Source organism: Anomalospiza imberbis, chromosome 4, assembly GCF_031753505.1.
Source record: "Anomalospiza imberbis isolate Cuckoo-Finch-1a 21T00152 chromosome 4, ASM3175350v1, whole genome shotgun sequence".
Lineage (NCBI taxonomy): Eukaryota > Metazoa > Chordata > Aves > Passeriformes > Viduidae > Anomalospiza > Anomalospiza imberbis.
This window is the reverse complement of record NC_089684.1, coordinates 22,116,457-22,138,238: the sequence shown is the minus strand read 5'-3', so window position 1 is coordinate 22,138,238 and position 21,782 is coordinate 22,116,457. Positions and strand designations below refer to the sequence as shown.

General features: G+C 41.9%; 2 long non-coding RNA genes across 9 annotated transcripts in view; both read left to right on the top strand.

Moving 5' to 3' along the window:
• Nucleotides 1–2,911: 2,911 nt before the first annotated feature.
• On the top strand, nt 2,912–14,668 carry LOC137472409 (uncharacterized). 2 transcript variants are annotated; one of them, XR_010998164.1, is made up of 4 exons: nt 2,912–3,047; nt 6,425–6,522; nt 10,203–10,400; nt 14,294–14,668. It is a non-coding gene; the product is annotated as an uncharacterized lncRNA (long non-coding RNA). The 2 variants fall into 2 exon arrangements; XR_010998165.1 differs by lacking the exon at nt 10,203–10,400.
• A 269-nt stretch (nt 14,669–14,937) lies between these two features.
• LOC137472406 (uncharacterized) overlaps nt 14,938–21,782 on the top strand; it is a 34,041-nt gene continuing 27,196 nt past the window's right edge. For 3 of the 7 annotated variants that reach the window (XR_010998161.1, XR_010998156.1, XR_010998157.1), the window contains exons 1-3: nt 14,938–16,778; nt 18,335–18,575; nt 21,388–21,599. This is a non-coding gene — a long non-coding RNA (uncharacterized lncRNA). Of the gene's footprint in view, nt 16,779–18,334; nt 18,576–19,280; nt 19,460–21,387; nt 21,600–21,782 lie in introns of all 7 variants that reach the window. The other 4 variants (XR_010998160.1, XR_010998158.1, XR_010998163.1 and 1 more) reach the window with 4 other exon arrangements.

Below are 21,782 nucleotides of genomic sequence, written 5' to 3'. Positions count from 1 at the left end.
GCTCCATGTCCCCTTTGTGCTGAGAAGATCAGAGCTGGACACAGATGTCCCTCACCAGAGCTGAGCAGAGGGGCAGGATCACATGCCTCGACCAGCTGGCAATGCTCTTCCCAATGCACCCCAGGATACCAATGGCCTTCTTAGCCACAAGGACACTGCAGGCTCATGGAAAGTTTGTTCTCCACCAGGACACTCAGGTCTTTCTCTGCAGAGCTGCTTCCCATCAGATCAACCCCCAGTCTGTTCAGGTGCTTGGGGTTATTCCTTTCCAAGTGCAGGACCCTGCATTTGCCTGAGTTGAATTTCAGATGCTGCTTCTCTGTCCATCTCTTCAGGTTGCCAAGGCCTTTCTGAAGGGCTGCACAGCCCTCTGAAATGTATAATTTCAGCCTTTCACATGAGCCTCACTTGATTTACCTGCATAGACCTGATGCTACACGTAGGGGACAGACTCCTCATTCAGACTCCTAACAAACATGTCAGGCTCCTACTTAGAATCATAGAATCATTGAATGATTTGTGTTGAAAGGTTATCTTTAAAGGTCATCTAATCCAACTCTCAGAAATGAGTAAGGACATGTTCTTCTGGATCAGGTTGTTCAAAGCCTGGTCCAACCTGAGCTTAAGTGTTTCCAGGAAAGGAGCATCCATCACCTCTCTTGGCAACCTGTTCCAGTGTTTTACCACCCTCATTGTAAAACACTTCCTTGTAGCTAGTATAAATCTACTGGTTTTTAGTTTAAAACTATTACCCCTTATCCTGTCACAACAGACCTTGGTAAGAAGTTTATCCCCAGCCTTTTATAGGGCCACTTTAAGTACTCACGAGCACAACAGGGCTTCTCTTCTCACAACAGAGCCTTCTCTTCTACAGGCTGAACAATCCCAACTCGCAGCCTTTCCTTGTATGAGAGATGCTCCAGCATTCTGATAATTTTTATGTCCCTCTGCTGAACTCACTCCAACAGGTCCATGTCTTTACTCCAGAGCTGGACACAGCACTCCAGGTGTGGTCTCACCAGAGAAGAGCAGAGCGACCGAATGCCCTCTCTAACCTTGCTGGCCATACTGCTCTGGATGCAGCCCAGGACACATTTGGCTTTCTGGGCTGTGAGTGCACATTGCTGGGTTACGTTCAGCTTTTCATCCAACAGCACCAAGTCCTTCTCGGCAGGGGTGCTCTCAATCTGTTCATCCTTCAGTCTGTGTTGATACCAGGAGTTGCCCTGATCTAAGTGCAACACCATGCACTTGGTCTTGCTAAATCAGGTGAGATTCCCATGTGTCCACTTCTCAAACTTGTCAAGATCTATGTGGATAGCATTTTATCCTTCAGGTGTGTCAGCCACAGCACTGAGTGTGGTGTCATTGGCAAATTTGCTGAGGGTGCACTCGAACCCTCCTGTCATTGTTGCTGATGAAGCTATTGAACAGTACTGGTTCCAGTATAGACCCTTGAAGGACACCACTTTTCACCAGTGTGCACTGGAACACTGAGCCATTGACTACTTCTTCACAAGCTACAAGCTAAGTTCAGCTCCTTTCTCCTGGGCTGCTTTCTCCATTGCCTCTGTCCTGAGGTGAAGGAGAGCTGGCTGTGGTGGAAGATCCGGTGATGGAGGCAGCTGTCTGGCAGAAATTAGCCAGACACCAGGTCAGCTGTTCTGTGTTGCACCTGTGGAATGGCTGGTGGCAGCCTTTGCTGGCTGCTGTCTCCCAGTAGTGGCTGCTTAGCAGTCACCTGGGTTTGAAAAGCTCCCAGCCTTTGACAGTTCCCAGAGCTCTCTGATCCTTTGGACATTTATTGTAGCTTGGAAATTGCAAAGGTTGTTGGTTTGCTATTTGCCACCAGGTGGCCTAACCATTCCACCGTTCATGAGGAACGAGACTCCATTAGAGAACAGCAGCTGGAACTTTTTAAGCTTTACATATTTTTCTTTCCAAGCCTCCACCTCCCCTCCTTCCTCCTCATTCAGTTGATTAAATGCGATCAGGGCTGCTCTGATTTATCAACTCAATCCTTTAGTCTAAGCAATTGAGAAAGCTGGTGCTTCCAGCCATCCAGCCCCAGCTTTAGAGATCAAGCTCAGCCGTCTCTGTTTACCTCTTAGCCCAAATGAACTCATGCTATAACAACGCAGGTGCCTTGGACTTTTCCTCGTGCAGCAGTAACTGAAGATTGAGTCCTTTGATTGTTGCCTCTGGTGTGACTCTGGTAGCTGGTTTTGTGACCACCCAGGAGTTCTGCGCTGGCCATATAAGCTGGATTTATTTTTTTCTAAGCTGCTTTGTGTCCCTGGAGCATTGCAGCATGGATTCAGTGGGCCAGAGGATCTAACTCAGCAAAAGGGTTTTGATTTTTAAACCCACAGACAGCAGTCCTCCTACTCAGTAGTTTTGGGATAGCCATGTGGGAACTGGCTGAGCTGAGGACTCCTTGGGTTTCAAGTGAGCTGGCATTACAGCTCATGCAGTAAAAGTTGAGACTGATTTCCCATCTTGGACTGAACGGAGCCAGACTTACTGATATGAAAATGGGAAGGAAGATACTCTTGGATGTTTATCTCAGGCGTTTTTTGATGAGAAGGATGGGGAAGGCTCTAGCTGTCCCAGCAGTATGAACTAAGAAAAAGCACATTGACACCAATGGTATTACATTGACATGCAAGTATTGGGAAGCCACTGAACGACTTCTTAGGAGAAGGAAGCACAGTTTCAGGAGAAGATGGGTTTTTTAATGTACTGCAACACTGATAGCTTAGAAAATGGTATTTTCTACTGTTTGCATAATGCCTGAAAATTTTTAGAAGGTACTTTGAAAACAAATCTCAGTAACTAAAATAATCAACTATGATTATTTGGTTAAAACACACATAATTCACTTATTTACCCATCTTTGTAATTATGCATTTCAGCTTTGGTATGAGCAAGGACAAGGTGCAGCGATGACAGGCAGGACCATCATGTCAGAGCCCAGCAATTGAAGCATCTTCTCAAGATGAGTTCAACTCAGCTCTGAAGTGGTGCCTGACAATCCCAAATCAAAGGTATGCAGTTTCTGAATGCCCCCTATCATAACACAATAGCAACGCAAGTCACAACTGCATTGGGCAGACTTTCCTAAACGATGTGGTGATTGAACTTTTAAAAATATCAGTCATTTGGAGAAAATACCAGAAGTCCTTACCATCTGGTAAATGAAACAGTTATAAATAATAAATACCTGGAAATTGTTAGATACATTTAGTTGCATCACAAAAATATCATGAAGAAGAATTGGATATTTCAGCTACTTTAACCCAGCCTTGGGCAAAGGAGAGTCCAATTCTGATAATTTGCAGGATAAGCAATCAAGTTCAGGGTAAGGAGACTTTAGCCAAGGTGTTACTCTGGATTTACACCTCTGCAGATAGAATCAGATGCTGTCTCCTAGTCTATGCATCCTCTGAGAATAGAATTAATTTTGAATTCTTGTATCATCTGCTTGCTTGTGCACTTATTTGCTAACTGTCTGACTGAGTGAGATATTCTGGGTCAGTATGATTTAGGCATCCTTTATTACACACTTTCCAATTCAGTACATTTTTTAATCAAGACTAAATTGAAGTCAGGTTCCAGGTACATATGAATATAATATATATTTAGTGAATACATTGCAAATCCCCTAGTCTAATTTTGAATGTAACTATAATAGAATAAGAAATATGAAGGTTTCTTTATTTTACAGAGGAGTGTTAAAATATTGCTGTGTCTTAAAGGCAAGTTAAAACCTATTTTCATATTTTTAAAATCACATTAGCTAAAAGCTTGTTAAGGAATAAATAGTCCAGAGGATAATTGAGACTTAGCTGGCTTAAGCAGTAATGAATCAAAATCAGATGCCAGATCATTAATTAATTCTACAAATTATAATGTTGCCATTACTGGCAAATACTATGAGAGCTAATACCAAGGAGAAAATTAAACTGCATAGTTTCCCTTCTTACTACATATCTTTTGCCAAAAAGAAAACTGCAGTAGTTTTTTGTTATTACATATATTGTCTGTTTTTTAAAAACTTTTGAATGATTGTTAGTTTTAAAAAATATTTCAATTTCTTTAACATGCTATTTATAGAATCTGCCTATCATATACTATAAGGATATTTCCATCAGTGCTGTAACTCATGGAAACTAAAATGTTTTAATGCAAAAGTGACAGAAAAGTCAATTCAACACTTCAGAAGCCTCACAAAACTTCATGCCCCTTCAAATCAACCTCTTTGGTAAAAGGCATAATAATAGATGGGTCTTGCAATGTGGCCCGAAGTGCCACTATCTCAGGCTCTGTCAGACGAATGCAGAAAAGGAATTAGATGAGAAGTGAGAGAAACAAAAGAGAAGGTCAGCTGGATATTTCTAGCCACCACTTCTCATCCCACAAGAAGAGGAAGCTTCAATATATTTAAATGGTTGTGGACTTAAAACACTCTTCTGCAAAGAGTGCAGAACCAAGCTGGGGAATGGGCAGTGATGGAATATCACTGACCCTTATGAAGAATAAAACACTAAATAGTGATGACATGCTAGAATATCAGCCTAGTCAGAATAAAACTTTAGGGCCAAAATGACAGAGCACCATTATCTGAAAACTCATAGTATTGGAACTGTTTATCTGGTGTGGTGTATCTTGTCCTCTTTTCCCATCATGTGACAGACATCAAGATTATCTCGGATCTAGAACATGAGGGTGGTCTAAAACATACCCAACGTGCTTTAATTAATCCTGGAGACCAATCAAAAGCAAACATACTGCAGTTCTAGTGAAATAATTTGCTCACTTAAGCATCACTAGGTAAGTGGGTAGGGGCACTCTCCTCTGAGATTAAATTGTCCTGAAGGATCCAGCACAGACTGTCAAGTCTGATGCCCATAAGAGCCATCTGTACCTGTAAGAAAAAGCTGTGGAAGAATGTCCCATTTTTTTCTCCTTATCAATTGTTATTTTCAATCAATTTTTTTCCTCTGTTTAATTGAAAACAACTCTGGCTGGATTATTTCTAGGTAAAACAGTAAGATAACCTGAAATAAAATTATTCTCGCAGTTTCCCAAAATGAATCACAGCTCAGTTTCCAGCAGGAATCTGAGACTCGTGAATCTTGTTACCAAGAGCTACATTTCAGCTACAGAATAATAAGCTAGCACCTTTTTTCAGCCCTCAGTGTCTGTCCACCATTAATGACAGCCAAATTTTCGCCAAATCAAATCTATCATCTAGATCAGAGGGTACTAGCACCACACTGACTGTCTTTTCTCATAGTTTCATATCTATGCTGAATAGATGAATTCTTGGTAATTTTTTACCCTTTGGGTCCTTTGAACTACCTAAAGATGTTAACCTTTGCCATGCAATAAAAATTAAACTGTCAATAGGCAACACTTTGGATAATAATGTATTCTAATACAACTATATTATCTGCCCCTCTACTGAATTCATGGCCCTTTTCCATGTTTGGAGACAACAGATAGTACTAAAGCTGATTTATTGCAACTTTTGGCCTTCTGGCAAAATTACAGTATCTAATTATAGACCAGTAATTACAATTTCCCCCCAAAGTTGCTGTCTTGAACACAATTCGAAAAGAAATTGAGAGCAGCCAACAATGGATGCCTATGAAAACACAGAGATCCTCCCTCCAAGGACTTTTCCAGATTGCAGCTACTTGCATCTCACCAACTTCTTGAGGCATTTAATAGTACTTGAAGAATTTTTCTTGTGTGAATTTGTCCAGTCTTTCTTTTTGTTAAGATATACAGCCAATATGGATCACTCTTCTCGTTTTAGTCTCTCCAGCTACCCTGCTAGATTGGTGGAAAGATGATGGGCTATTTTTGTAATGAGTAATGACTCAGAGGTGGAAAGGACTCTTTTTACATGGTTGGATGGCCAAGTTCATGGTGAAATAGCTGCTATAATTCTGCTGGGATTTCATATTATCATTAATGATTTGCTAGGGGACTTGAAGCCTGCAATGCTATCCCTTAAAAGGATTTAAAATCTAAACACATTAAAAAAGCTCTGCATTTGTGCTGCGTGGCTTATGTTCCTATTTTCTGACACTACAGCCCTAATTCTTTTGACACTCTGAAATCTGTCACTGTTGGAAATTATTAATGCCACCATCAACAAGGAAAACTACAAACCCAGGAACTTTTACAACTGTGGTGTGACAGCACAGTATTCAGCTGCTGTAGAAGCATCTTTGGCATGAAACTATCTTGTTATTTAGCTTGTTTTCATATTTTTCCACTCATAGAGGTTAATTTATTACAGTAATTATTAGTTAGACCAAATTTATGCAGGCAGGCTGACAGAACCATTGTTCCAGATGGACACTGCCATATAACAAGGGGCAGTTGGTAATGATTTTTTTCCTTACCAAAGGGTGTCCAGTGGAAGATCACAGTTATGGCAGTCTGGGGAGAAGGAAACAAAACCACCATGCAATGAGATATCTTGTGACAAATATCTTACTCTAACTGGTAAGTGACACCAAAATAAATGCTTTTTTAAAAATCCTTTTGTTACATTTTATAAGCTTTCAGCCAATTTATTGAGATAATTTGTATAGAATTGATTTTTGTATATACTTTTATCAGATAGGCAAGCACTCACTGATGCTTAATACATAATGGTCCTATCACACAGTGCTGTATAATCAACAGCCACCCAAGGATTGGATGACCTGGAAAAATCATTAGATGGGGCACAATTCTTCTAAAAAAAGAGTCACACCAATATAATGTCCCAAACAGATTCACTAATTTCCCCATGCATGTCCCTTTTTCATCTTGGATTGTGTCACCTTGGATGCTTTTATCACTGAATGAAAGCAACTGTATGCCAGTTGAATTAAGTTCCTATAATTAAGATAATTATAGTGATGTAAAAGGGAAAACTTTTTATTCAGCCACATTGCCACCAGGCCCCAAGGCCATATCTCGTGTCTTTGATGGAGAGGCTGTGGTCTATAATACTGGTGAATTTACCACAGCTCTGGTACTTTAGATGCTTCTGTTTTTAAACCCAGTGTCTCCAATCCACTTCCCACTGTGTCATTTTGGAATGACAAGTTAACTGGCATACAGCTTCAATAAGTTAGCATGGACTTTTCCTGCTATACTGTCATTTACACCAAGTGATACCAAAGAAAAAAGAAAGAGAAAGGCACCACAATATACTCAATGAGTATTTTAGATTAACAGTTTGGGGAATAATATAAATTGTGGTAGATGCAAGGAGGTTTGTTGGGTCTTTTTGTTTGTTTGTTTGTTTGTTTGTGAGGCTATCCTAGAAGATGAGACAAAATGAGGAAAATTCTGCCTTTAGGAAAGTTAATGGAAAACAATTCTGCAGTTGCAAAAGGGATAGGATTTTTCTGATTCTGTATTATTCCATTACATCCTTCCCCCTCTGCCTCCTCTCCAGCACGCACGCGGTAGACAAAGAGCAGCGCCTCTCCTATTTCAGCTGTCATTTCAAAGGAAGAAGACTGACTTAATTCCCTATCACCAGGTCACTTAATTGCTTGGTGGTCATAAAGGATAACAATTTTTATTGTTCAATTTAATTAGACAGCTTCTAGAATAAAATAATTTGAATTTTCTCATAACACAATCTTTCTCTTGGAAAAAGGATAAAAGCTTATTTCAATGGGAAATCATGGCTTGAGTCACATCCAGAAAAACCCTAGCACCTCAAGTCACTGAAATAAAACTTCTTTGTGTAGACAAATGCAAAACCTATCCTATAGATAGGTTTCTATAAGAACTGAGAGTGATATTAAGTGGTTTTTAGTTATGTTGGTTTTTGGAAAAGAGATTAAGCTACTAGCTAGAGAGTGTAAAGAGGGCCCGGAAAAACTGAAAAATAGATTATGTTAACTGATTGTGGCTAGGGATGAAAGCTGCATTTAGGATTTAACATTTCTTTAGGGTGCTGCAGAACCTCACAGTGTCAACAGACACTCTAGCCCCCATACAGCAAAAATATAAGTTCTGACATTTAAAAAATCTTTTCTAGGCATCAAAATATCTGACCTATTTACAGAAAAGGAGCAGATTGATAGCTTGCCTGTTCTGGTGCAGGAGGATGCCATCCTCAGCAGAGTTTACTTTTTTCTTAAGAGCACACCAAAACCCTGAAGTTCACCAGGAATTTCGTAGGACCTGTCTGGCAAAAAATCTGCTGGTCATCTAACTTTTCCTGTGGGTATGTGCATGATGACTAAAAGAGACAGAGAAGTAGAGGGGAAAGGCACTGAAATGGGATGCTTTTTTTACTTCAGTAAATTTACAAAATCAATAATTTCTGGGGGGAGCTCAAATCCACAAGCCCAGTCAAGAGATTCTACACTTTATCAAAGTGTAAAAAAAGCTCTTCTGCAGCAATCAAAATGTATTAGTTTTTTCAGCTAGTGGAGCTGAAGGGGTGAAGTTTTCTACCTTGTTTAAGGCCAGCAGTTTGCCTGATGTATCCTCTGAAGCAGTAGCAGAGTAACACTTTTTAATTTTATTTTTTAAAATAGCCTGCTAAACCAGTGAAAGTAACCTAATCCAACTCAAGCACAGAGCACACTTGTTCTGGTATAAAACATCTTCTGGAGGATAGTGCATGTTGTTTGGAAAGAAATTTAAGTTGTCCAAAGAGCCACTGGAACAAGAGCATGAACTTCTCTCCAGGTGTTCTGTTCTGTTTTAAATAATGTAACTATAGGCCAGTTTCCCAAGATACCAGAGTGATAAAGCCTGGTCAGCTAGGACATGAAGCCTTCCTCTTTCCTCTCTTTGCCCTTTTTTCCTTTCCTGATAGCTAACAGTAACCCATGGAGACGTGCCTCCTTTGAAGCCAGACAATCCTGGTGCAGTTACTAAAGTTAGGAAAATACATTGGCACTGACTCCATCTCTCTGCTCTTTTCCCCTCAGATTTGTTACCTTCCAAATTTCTTGCCCATCCTATTACTTGATAAAGCACTCAGGATGTTGCTGCACTTGAAAATGACCCGGTTTACTCCAACCCTGTATCTAAACTGCCAGTGTACATCTAGGTCTTCTCTGAGTCCATGCAACTCCAAATTGACCCACTAAAGCTAGTGGAGCTGCTCCAATTCACCCCAGCTCTAGGTCTGCTCCATCTTTTCTCATTTAGTTCTTTAACCAGTTCCTTTTTCTTGTTCCAACTTCTTTTCTCATCTGCATTAATCGGTCTAGTATTTTGAAATTTTACGCAGTCTGGTTTCATTTACTGTTAAAAATGCATCCCCAGTATCAGGCACATAATTTTCTAAGCCTCCATCATGCCAAGAGAGTTAGTAAAACATCAGTTTTTCACTTCAGTTCCCCACCCATATGTTTTCAAGTAGCACAGGGGAAACATTTTTTAAAGGACAGACTCCAGAGATGTCCTCTAATATCATCAGCAATGATAATTAAAAGCTGCTTCTGCAGAAGCCTGTGGAATTATCAGTCTCTCAAAAGGAAATTCAGCAGCTTTTCTTGCAGTAACATTTATTCTCCACCCTTGCACCTCAGGCTATCCTTCACCTCAAGGTGGTAACACCTGGACAACTCTATTTCCATATGCACTTCCTATTCAAGTGTCAGGAAGGACCCTTAATCCAGGGTAAAAAGCCCTCCTGGATTTCTACGGGGAAACACAACTCAAATGCTAATAACAGTTTATCATTGTTCCTAGGTGATACAATTATGCCTCATTTACAGTTGCAAAACAGCTCTGAGGAAGTTGAGCTTTTTTTCCCTCTCTAATTTAGACATAATTTCAGCTAGTCATGACATCAGTGTTAGGACTTAGACTTTGCCACAAAGGAACACATTGCTAATTTCGAGCTTTCTTGGCTAATTCCATTCAGACCCAGAGGTGATACAGCCTGTTTCTGTCCTGTGATTGGCAGCATACCGGATGTTTATGAATATCCAGATAATGATCATCATTTCTGCAAACCTTCCAGCTAGTGACCTCTTTGACAAGGAGAATAACATATTCCACAAAGGGGCAGTGAGTGCCCTGTTAAAAAGTTCAACCAAATACTCTCCAGAATTGATTTATCTTCAGCAGTCTTATTATTTTGCACTCTGCCATTTCTCACTATTTCTCTTCTTCTCCCTCCAAGTGTTCTATTTCCTTTTCTTTTTCTTCTTCAGTTTCTCAGATGATGCCTTCAGGACTTGCTGTGCCCCCTGTCCCTCCTCACAGGATGGAAGCATTTTGGAATCACCTGAGCCATACTTCACTGTAGAGCCCAGCAGAGCCCCACAGATACTTGGAAGAGGATTATGGGTCCTTTCCCACAAATCTAGAGACAGTCATCACCTGCCTTGGCTGTGACTACCTCTTCACAGGTAATCCCTGAGACCAGTTTATTGACAATGCAAACATTCAACTCCATTGAATTTCTGTAGGGGCAAGAAAATAAGCCCTTGTTTGGCCATGAGGGCAACAATATGGCCATCCTCTGCAATGCCTCCTGGCCAGCCTTGCTCTCCTCAAATGTTTGCAAAAGGGCTTTGCAGTTGTCTCCAGCCCCTGCAAAGAGCGTGGGGGAAGCGGGAAGCCAGGGCCTGTGCCAGGGTGAGGGGTGCAGGGTGCAGCAGCAGGGGAAGCAGGCAGAGGGGATCTGACCACAGCCCAAGCTGTGATAGGAGAAATTGAAATGTAAATTCTGCACCCTGGCAATAAATTTCACAGCAGCCTAATTTTCCTAGCAATGACGCCTTGGGCAGAGCCTGTGTGGGCTAGAAAGGAACGGGCTTTAAATTTTCTAGAATTCCCTAATCCTCTTTATCAGTCACTTTTCCCTAAACTGCTACTGCTCCCTGAGAGATTTAAAGCCACAGTGGCTTCTTCAAGGCCTCTTCCTGATTATTATGTTTATTCTCATCCAGTCAAGACAGAGAAACATTAGCATGTGATTTACACTGCGGGACCAATCGCAAACACCAGCACTCAATATTTGAAATTCAAGCAGTAGCTACTTGCAACAGACTGGTCAGGATCAATCTGGAGATAAAAAGGCAGGTTCTGCCTTTTTGGAAGGTGGTAGAGATCCATTGTCGAGGTCTGTCAGTCTTACCAGCATATGCAATGGCACTCACAAAGTATTAATACATGTGCCTATGCTAGGTTTAATTCCTTTCTTTTGTTTAAGGGTTTTTTTTCCCCTCGCAACCATCTGCTTTTCCTCTCATGTTTCAAGTCTTTATATCTATCTGTCAAGCAGGCAGTGGATTCAGGACAGGTTTTCATGCCAAGGCATTCCTTTACCTAATGAAAACAAGTGAATAAAACATAAGAGAAGTAGCTTTAAATTAAAAATAGAGAGAAAAACCCTGAAGAAAGCCAATATCTGAAGGAAAACATTTTTCCTAGGAAAATGCTTATTGAATAGATGAATTTATATTTATTTCTTGTAATTTAAGTAGGCATCTATAATTATACTCTATTTAAATAATATACAGACCATGTCTGGCAGAAGAGAAATATATACATATGTGAAGAGTCAAGACAATGCCGATAAACTTCTGATGGCATGACATATTCATGCAGAGTAGTCACTTTTCAAAACTAAAATTTCCTCCCAAAGGCCCCAGTTTGTATTATTAATGACATTTTTCTTAGCCTGCATTACCATTTCCATTGGAGGCGAAAAAAGACAAAAACTTTTCTCAAGTTTGAAAGGAAAAAGTGGTCTCTGAGCCACAAACATGAAATGCTTTTGCACAAGCCTTTGAATGGATTTCATCCACATGGTTTTGTAAATGAGTAGAGTGAGCATCCACTCCTGGCCTGAAACCCTGTGCTGAGGGACTCAGAGATGAGGTACAGCCAAATGGCAAACCTGGAGGGAAAAAAAAACATGGAGAAAGCATTTCCCAATGCTTTACATTTCAACAGCAGCCCCACAGAACAGGGCCCCTTCCGTCTCCAGAACACTGCTCCTGTTTTGCAGTAGCTTTGGTGAAGTGAGTACATTTGGACCCTGATTTAAGTAATGAGTAACACTGATGGCTCAGAGCTAATTTAAGTCTATAACAAAGCATTGTGAGGAGCTGGACCATTAGAGTAGTTTCAATCTGTTCCTTCAGGTTTCTGCTGGCTGCATGGAGCCTTGGATGCCATATCCTAAATGTCTGCCACCAACTAGCTGTCCCTCTTCTCTGTTTAATGTGAATATCCTGTAATTGGAGTGTCATGCTTCTCGCTGCCACCAATGAGGAGGAGGATACGGAGGAGGAACCAGAGAAATCTGTCTTTGCTGTAATGAATGCATGCAGTTCAGACCAGATTGGGCTGTTCAGATGTTTTATTCCTCCTTTTCATCTCCTTTGTTGGAGGCTCAAGCAGTACAAGAACACAGAGAACTCCTTTTAGGGTTTCAGACCCAGCAAAGATCTGCTGGGTCCACTGTGCGGGAGACAGACAGGGAAGCTTTTTTTGCCACATCTTTCTAATCTCTGTGCTGCTGGTGCTTTTTGCATTTCTTGTTGGCTGTTGGTGTGGGGGCAAATGGCTGAGGTTCCCCCCTGGAAGTGGGGGCTGGGGAGCCAGTCCAGGCTGCTCTGCTGCTTTGGTGAGGCAAACAAGGTAAGGCAAGAGGTGACAAATAGCTGGTTATACTGCAGTCTCTGGTGCCTGATTGTACAAGGTGGCACAAATGTAGATGCAGTGCCCACACTGCAGGGGCACAGAAAACACAGGCAGGTGTTTGCTGTGATGCTGTTAACTCATTTACACAGCTGTTTTTAGGGGCCTGGGCAGTAACTCTCACTGGCTGTACTCCATATGGCCTTTAGCATTTTCTGTCTGTTTCCTGGATGAAGAGAAAATCTATGGCACCCAAAGGCCCTGGGCTTTTTTGCCCTCAAGCTGCTACTAGCAACAGTTAGGGTCCTTAAAGGAGAAACAAGGGGGCTCCACAGCACAGAAGAAGCCCTTGTTGCAGCTTTCTGTGTGAGCTGTCTGGAGAGGAGTGTGAGGTCTGTCAGCTCAGAGCGCTGAAGAAACACATTCATCATACTGCTGCTACTGTGGGATTGCTTTGGTGAGGCACTAATCTGATACTGCCCTGGCCTGTCTTGGTATCACTGTGTGTGCCCACCTGCTCTGTTTATTTGTTTGCTGTCCAGATGGATGGAAATATAAGCTTTTCTTGTCACCTTACTCCATTCACCTCAGTCTGAAAAGGTACCTGTCCCTACAGCTGTCTGTGCCTTTGTAGGCCACCTTCACCATGATGGATACCACCTACTCTATGATGAGAAACAGGAGACTTTAGTGTTGTTTTGTGGTCTTACTTAAAGATCTGAAAGTGAATAAATCATGCATGTGTGCCACTGTTAAAGCTATCAATTAGATGTGTAAACATTGGACACTCACAGAGATGTGGAGAAATCTGCTTCTGCTTTCTAGGGACATGCTTTCTTTTTCTGAAATGAAAGATTTACAATGTTTTTTTGGTAGTATCTACTACTGCTGAAGTCAAAATTAATACTTGGAATGACCATCAAATTATGTTGACTATTTTCCTGGTGTTATTCTGATCAGGCCTTTAAAACTTTGTGAATATCCTCTCACCACTGATTACATGAAATTTCCTACAGCTATTTAAACAAACCATATTTTTACAAATAAAAAGCAAACTCAGGAACAGAACGTAGTTACCTTGGAGAGATATTCCAGACCAAGCTGAAAAAATACAGGAGTAATTTGTAGTCAGAAATATGAGTTAAAATTAGAACTTTTTTTTTTTTTAATACATAATTAAATAAGCTTTCCCACAGGCTTGAACAAATAATCACCATATCCACAATTCAGTAGAGAACAGGAAAACTGGACTGGATAGCTCTTATGCAGGCTGGGATATTTTACCTCTCTTATTCATCTATTCACTCTTTCCCAATGTTGCCCAGATATCTTAGAATTCATGTACTGGGGTCCAAAAATAGCTTAGGAAAGAGTACTAGATTAAAAAAAAAATATTCTCTGTAGATGCTGCAGAACATATTAAGTTAGTGGTGTCTAGGTCAAAAATAAACCATTGAAAGACTGCTTTTATCTGCCACTTGGAGCAGGACTAACTGACTTTTTGCATTTAGCCAGTATGCATACATTATTTTGTGTATTGTTTAATTGCTGAAGGTTTGTATATAATCATTTTGCAGTTCATGATTCTATCCTATGATAAGAAATTCCTTAAGTAAAGACCTAAGTGAAGAGGTCTTTCTGATTTCTGCAGGATTCTGAACTGAAATAGGTATCACCGGCATTCCTGACCACAGCAAGCCTCAGAAAATAGCCATCAGTAGCCTTGGCCTTGTACAGCTGACCCTGCTTGAACTGTGATTACTTCTCCAGAATTCACCCAGATTGTATTGGCAACCAGCATGAAGTATGAGCCCAGTCTGTCCTAAAGACTAATAACTTAGCCATGAAGATTGGCTTCACGTGCCATGTTAATTGAGTGTCTCTTGAAGTTAAGAACGACCAGTAATTTCCACAGGGAGTCAGAAAATTAATACAGCCTTGAAATGCACACCAAATAGCCTTTGCACTTAGTTAGCTACCTATATGCCAGATACAGGATGGTAACGGTCCCAAAATTTTTGTTTCGACTCGACTTCTTCATCTGTGGGAATGATGCTACATAGGTGATGAAAGGGACCTTAGTCCTTTCATGAAATGACAGTGGGCTGGAAAGCACTGTGGTGCTCAGCCTTTGCCTTGAGCCGTGCTGTGTCTCCACACATCCTGCCTCATGAGCGTCCAAACTCTGCCCTTGCCACCAGACGAGTGCTCGTGGGATTAAATCTCAGTGCCAGTGGGCAGGGTTTGTACCAATAGCCTTCTCAAGATATAATAAAAGCGCAGTAACTAAGGGAACCTGCATTATGATATTGAGAATTTAATTCTGTATTTCTTATTGGTGTTCTGTTTACTGAAGTCTAGCCACTGTTTAGACCTCCCTCACCAGCTCTCTTTTTGCTCTCTTCTCACCCCCCTGCATTTGGTGGTTCAGACTCTTACAGATGACCACAGAGGAAATGGATAGTGCATGCAGGATCTGCTGGGTGAATGAACCCCAAGCAAACACACTGTTTCTTCAGAAATATTTCAGGCTGTTTGCAGGAGCCAAGAGAGTACTGATTTCTGATTGTGCTTACCTCTTAAAGGGGAGCACGCAAATCTCTGTGGTAACTTTCCATTTCAAAGGCTACTGAAAGAAATCTGTTTTGGGAATTGCCTTTCCTTGCTTGTGTAAAAATCCTTTTGTGCCATTAAGACACTTTGCAAAGAGAAACAAGATCTAGAGGCTTGCTGAGGCACTGTTTTCACTACCCAGTAGAGTTATTCTCATTAAAATGGACCTCGTCTCCTCACTGCTCCTGCACATACTGTCAGTTTATCACAGATCATCTGACATCTTCAAAATGGAAAGCATGACGTAAAGCTAGAAAAAGAGCTCGAGACTGAAGAAAGTCAAAATGAAAATTGCAAAGACTTTGGAGTAATGAGGAGCAGGAAAAGATGGCTGCATCCAAGCATGTCAAGTCTTCAGGGTACCTATATATGCCAGCCAGAGGGAGCAGTAAGTGTTCAGGGCTGTGTACCACTCTCTGCCCCTGGCCAGCTCTGCAAGGAGCAAGTGCACAGTCCCAGAACCACGCATACTGGAATAACCTTCTTAGGAAAACCCTGCCAAAAAACCTTTGCAGGAATACCAATCTGTCTTCCCCCCACCTCAGTTCAAAGACCATGGACACAGCCATGAGAGGCTGCAGCTGGCAGAGGCTGCCTGCCCACCATCCTGCCCAGACCCCTTGCCGACACAGAGCAGGCCAGCTCAGGTCTCTCAGGCAGTTCTCAAGGGCAGTGGTCCTGAGTGTTGGTTTACCCTTGAGTTTTGGGCTAGGAGCTAGGAAACAGAAGTGCCTGGATGAAAGAAGACAAAATAGCCCCCTGAGACCTTCTCTGGGTCAATGAGGAGTGTGAATCCTGTGTTCTGCCTGACAAAAGGCAACAACCAGAAGACTACTAGGAGACAGAGGGGACGCTGAGAAAGCCCTGGAGGCAGAGTGCTTGTGGCTGCAGGAGACACAGGGGTAGGGTCAGGGCGAAACACCCTGCCTTCCAGGGAAATGTCCCTCACACCAGCTGGGAGATGACAGCTGCTAGCAAAGAGCAGCTGCTGACTTTCCTCCCAAAGCTGGATTGCCTCAACTGGATTTCCACAGCGCTCAAGTGGTCTCAGCAAAGGCTGGATGGATGGGCAAGGATGGCCACATGCTGCAGGGAGCTCCTGGCTTCTGAGGTGGCCTCGCTCAGGTGGACACTCCTTCCCTTCACCAGAATGGAAATGCCTCCAGAAGGAGCTTGCTGTGGAAGATGTAATTTCTCCTGTTGGTTTCCATGTGACAGCGGTAAATTCTTTTAATGCTCCTTAAGCTGAATTTTCCATGGTCAGTTTTCCTAGGAGACTATTTTTGCATGCATTTCCTCATTGCCTGGACAAAACCAAGACAGATTTGAAGTCAGACCGTTGCAATAACTCAGCTCCACATAACAAGCCAGGTTCAGTAAGGGTGGGGAAAACAAACAGACTGTGGATTGACAGAAGAGAGATTTAAATGGTGAAGTAGAGCATCGTACTCTGTCTGGGCCTTCAGTGGGTTTTCAACATAGCAGGAGGAGAGGCTGTACCGCAAAGCAGTCCCTTTCTATGGGTATGTGCGTATGTATATATGAATGTATGTTGAATATTTAGATTAACTCCCCCTTATTCAATGTGGAAAATGCACAGGTGTATAACTGGAATCCAAGACTTTACCCCTGACAGTCCCTCTGCTCCCTGCCTTTGTCCCAGGCAGTCCCACTGGAAAAACAAAAAGGCAAACCAACCCCAAGCCAGCATCAGCAGTACAGAAACAGCAAGGCTTTCTTATAAACTGCCATTCAAGGGCCCTGTAATTGAATGCATGGAGCTGCACTGTGTGCTTCCCTGGGGAATTTGCCTCTCCTGCTCCTCCCGCAGCAGCCTTTGACACGGGGAGAGCAGGAGCAGCCTGGCCCTGCCCGCGCTGCCCTGCCCTCCGCGGCACCATGCCCTGCCTTCACCGGCAAAGCGTCTGCACAAGGAGCTGGGGAGGACCTTAACCAGGGAAAAGGAGCCACGGCTGCAGGATGAACGCTGAGCTAACAAAACCCAGAGGCAATCCCATGCCGGGAGGTGTTGACTTTGCTGTTTCCTACATTTGCAGGTGACATCAGTTAATGTGTTAAAATTACTAATGTGTCATTAAAGGAAAATGGGATTGAAATGAAGGATTCTGGATGGGGGAGGCAATCCCTTTGAATTCCTTGTTGTAAATTCTGGGTTTGTGAATGAGCCGCTGCCACCAGGTACTTTGGAGGAAAAGCGTAGCTAATAATTGGAGAAAATGGCATGACCCAAAACTCTCCAAGCGCTTGGCCTGGAGGCTGTGTGTCCATTAGAGGAAATCACAAAGTCAAAACAGACTGTGTAATTTCTCTGTACTTGCATTAACCATATCCCTAGCACTAGCAGTGTGGTTCACTGTAGTATAATAAAGCACTTTATTCCACACCATCACAGCTAAGTATCCTCATCAGATGAAGCATCACAGTGGCTAGAATTCACTTTTCCATTAAAGAGATTGTGCATCTTGCTAAGACATTAGTCTATAGCTCAGCAATGTTCTGATTTTTTAAAGAGGGCAGAGCTTGGTGACAAACATTCACCCTTCCAGCTCCAGAGGAACTTTTAATTTAGTAAAAAAACAAAAAAAACCTTTCATTTCTACTGTTTGGCAACTGCCTTGGTAAAATATTTTGTCTAAATCACAATGTTAATCCAGTTGTTTCAGTGCACAAAAATTGTTCCTTTCTAGGCACCAGAACTGGTTTCCTTGTGAGGCTTTATTGCATTAACACTTTGAGAGCCCTAAAATCAACAGAGCTGTCAAGGTATGGGTCTTTGCTTTTTTTGACGTGGAACACTGTCTGAATGTTGGCCAAAATAAAGTCTGAACTGGACTCTTCTGAGAGGTACAGGAGGATAGGAGAAGCAACAATGGATACAAGTTGGTATGCAGGAAATTTGGATTAGATATTTGAATTTTTTTTTTTTTTTCATAGGAAGGGAAGTCAAAACACTGGATCAAGAGCCCACAGAACCTGTGGTCTCCATCCTCAGCAGTGTAAGGACTCCATATGGACGAGGCTCAGCACAGCCTCATTTAATTGGTGCTGCTTTGTGCAGGTGTTGCCCTACATGATCCTTGAGTCCCTCCCAGCCTGAATTATTCTGTGATTTTGTCATCAACACAGAGAACAAAGGAAAGGGGACAGCAGCAGAGGCAATTTTACAAACTCTTAATATTCACCACACTCTAGAGTCAGAGAAGACCAAGCTGGATCCTCAACCTTCCTACACTGATGGCCTGTACCAAAGTACATGTGGATGCCTAGGAGCTGCACCAGCTGCTGAAGGGGGCAGTGGGGTAAGAACATTCTTTCTCCATGTTTGGGAGCCAGGGGGTTGAGGATTTTTTAAACATTTTTTGTACCCGTGGGCATTGGCACATGGCCTTTGGGGCCTCATATATGGTGTCTTTGTGGAGTGATGCTGAGAGCTCTCTGGCTGAAAAGTCTTGAGGTTGGTGTCACGGAGCCAAACTGTTCTCTCAGGTCTGCTCCAAGCACTCTGAGGTTTGATTGGGTGGATATAGCCAAGACCACAATTAAAAATGAGGATTTTTGCTGTTCATTTAAATGGTAGACATTTCTGCTTGCCTTTTAATCCTTGAAGTAATTTTAACTCCTTGCTGACATATATCCATATTGGGGATTTATATATTTATGTATCCGTAAAAGCAGTAAAACAACATACAGATGGGTTAGAATAGAATATAATAGAATATTATATATAGAATCCCAGTGATATAATAGAATCCTAGTGATAACCATGAGCTTCTCTGAGGCCACCTTAAACTCTGCTGAAACTTAAATGCCAGGTTGTTATTGTGGCTTGTTTATTCTCACTTCTAGCAGCATTTTACTGTTTGGCTTCCTAAATCTCAGTAGGGAAAGGACAGCTTAGCTCCCTTGAAGACTGTGCTGCTCTGAAATGATGACTGTTGCTGTGGGGGAAGGGGTTGCTCTCTCTGTGACATGATTTGTAGGACCCTCTATATATCATTTACCAGCATGCCTTCACTGTAAGCTTACAATTTGTGGAGCTTTAAGAAATGTAAGGAATAACAATGCACAAAGGAGGAAAAACCAAACCAACAGAGGAAGAGAGGGACATCTCTAAACCCCTTGCGTAGAAAACCAAAAGCCTGTATTGAAGTCACAGGGGCAAGCACTGAAAGCATTTTAATGGGTGAGTGCCTTCCTGCACCACCACCATGTGTTGTACAAATTGCATCTTCGCGGCTTCAGAGCAGACAGGGAGGGGGCTTGGCCAGCTCTGCACCAGCAGAGCAGCTTGTGACCCTTGTGTCTCCCTCTTGAAGTCCTTAATAAATCATCCTGCCATGCTCATAAAGTGGAGTTGAGCAGCAAAACAAAGGCCTGAGCATGCAAACCCAATTGGAAAATCAAGGGATTCTAACAGCGGAGGGCAATACCTTCCATTTCTGTCACAGGCCAACACCCACGTATGGTTGTGGATAACACCTAAGCAACCACTGGGGAGCTAACGTGAAGGTTACATTGCATTTTCTTACTGCTGAAGGTGATGTCTGGCATAATTCTTATGCCAAATAGAAATGCTGATACAAATTTTAAATTATAATTAATATCAGTCAGCATTCTTATAAATAGAAATACTGTCTCAAAAAAATTTCCTCTTTTTGATGATGGATTTGGTGATACAGCAATCTTCCTTTCCTTGTCAGGTGCTTCATTTAATACTGTACAGTGAGGTAGTTAAAAATAAGCACTCCACAATATCAGTAAAAATTGCATAAAATGAAGAAATGAGGTGTTTTTAGTAGGATTCAAACTGAGATGTTTCCACTTCAGGTCAGAAGTGACCAAGACATTGAAAGCATTTTCTATCCAAGATGCACCTACATGATGTGACAGGTAGCAACAGGTCTGCCTGAAGGATGGGGCAAACAGCATCAAATATGCTGATGAAGCTGAGGAGTAAATTTTTCCCCATTTTATTGGCTGAAAGCTACGGGCCCTGGGGATTCACTCTATGATTTCCCACGGACTACAGTCCCTTCCCAGGGCAGATCTGCTGTGGAGCCAGAACAAGAGGCACTAGATCAGCATCCTGTATTTGGTGATAGTGAAAAAAAGTGCTTCAGAGGAACTGTGAATCATGTAGAAGATGGTGCAACATTTGGTAAGGTAGGCTTACTCAAACAAATTGTATCTAAATACAGGCCTGTGTAAAGGGTAAGGATGCAGAGTGGAAGCCACTCCTGGAAATGGGCTAGCAGGGTAATCCCACAATAACAGCAAAGGCTTTAAGCTCATAATGGAGAAGCAGCTGAACACTGGTTGTGAGGGCAAAGCTGCACTAAAAAGAGGGAAAATAATTTCTATATAAAAAGAACGTGAGCAGATTCAGACATGGGCTTCTTAGGTTGTATATAGTTGAGATGAGACCAGTTCCTGATAGTGCTTAGCTCCAGAATTTATCTTTTTTAATAAGGGTGTAGCAAAATTGGTGACTGCACAGGAAAAAAAAAATCACCACAGTAGGTGCCACAAAAATGGTTTAAGAGCTGAAGAAAGTGCTCTAAAGTAAAAAAAGGAGCACAACCTGTTTAGCCTATCTTAAAAAAAAAAAAAAAAGATTGAAAGGTGACTTGATTACAATGTGCTATTACCTTTGCGAAACCCATGACGGGTTTTAGCATGAGCGGTAACAAGACCGAGTAACTGGAATCTCAGGAAAGACAAATTGACATGGTAAGAATACATTTTTAAGAAGAAGGGTCTAAAGCTGTGATCAAGATATCAATGGAAGTAACAAATCCTCCACCTCTTATTGTCTTCTGATCAGGACATACAGCTGCACTTCAAGCAGAATTCATATTTTTGTCAAACACCATGTCCCTCATTTTTATGAAAGTCATCCTTTAGCATTTCTAATGGCTGAGACCTTTTGTGGCAATAAATAGAAGGGAACAACAGAAGGGCCCAGAAATTATTCCCCAGAACATTTTAAAGTACTCAGTAATTACAGGAAGTATTAAATAATTGAAGAGAGTAGTTTGCACAAAACCTCTGATCTGCATGCCTTAAAAGAAATTCCTGGCTCACAAGCTTCTTTCTTTCTGCTTCTTGCAGAATCATTGGCAGGAACACAACAGCATTTAGCAGGTTTTTCCCATTGCTGCAGCTCTTGATGGCAAAGACTGAGGCTTTGGAAATGCCCTAGGAAGGCTGTCAGGAGCCAGTGGGCATTGGGCAGTGACAGCAGACTTGCAAGCCAAGAACAGCCTCCCTTCCAGCTTGTGTGATAGCTGATCTAATCACCACTCCTACAGACCTTAGCCCAGGTAAGACTCAAGGGAACATTTCCTTCTGCTTTTATGCTAGCATTAATACTACAACTTTTGGTTTCCCTTGTCCAAGATATCCAAGATACAGAAACTGATCCTGCCCGTGGGATACAGGATTCTCTTTTCAAGAAATAATATCTAGACAATGATCAAAGGCATCCATAGTCAGTGGATTAAATG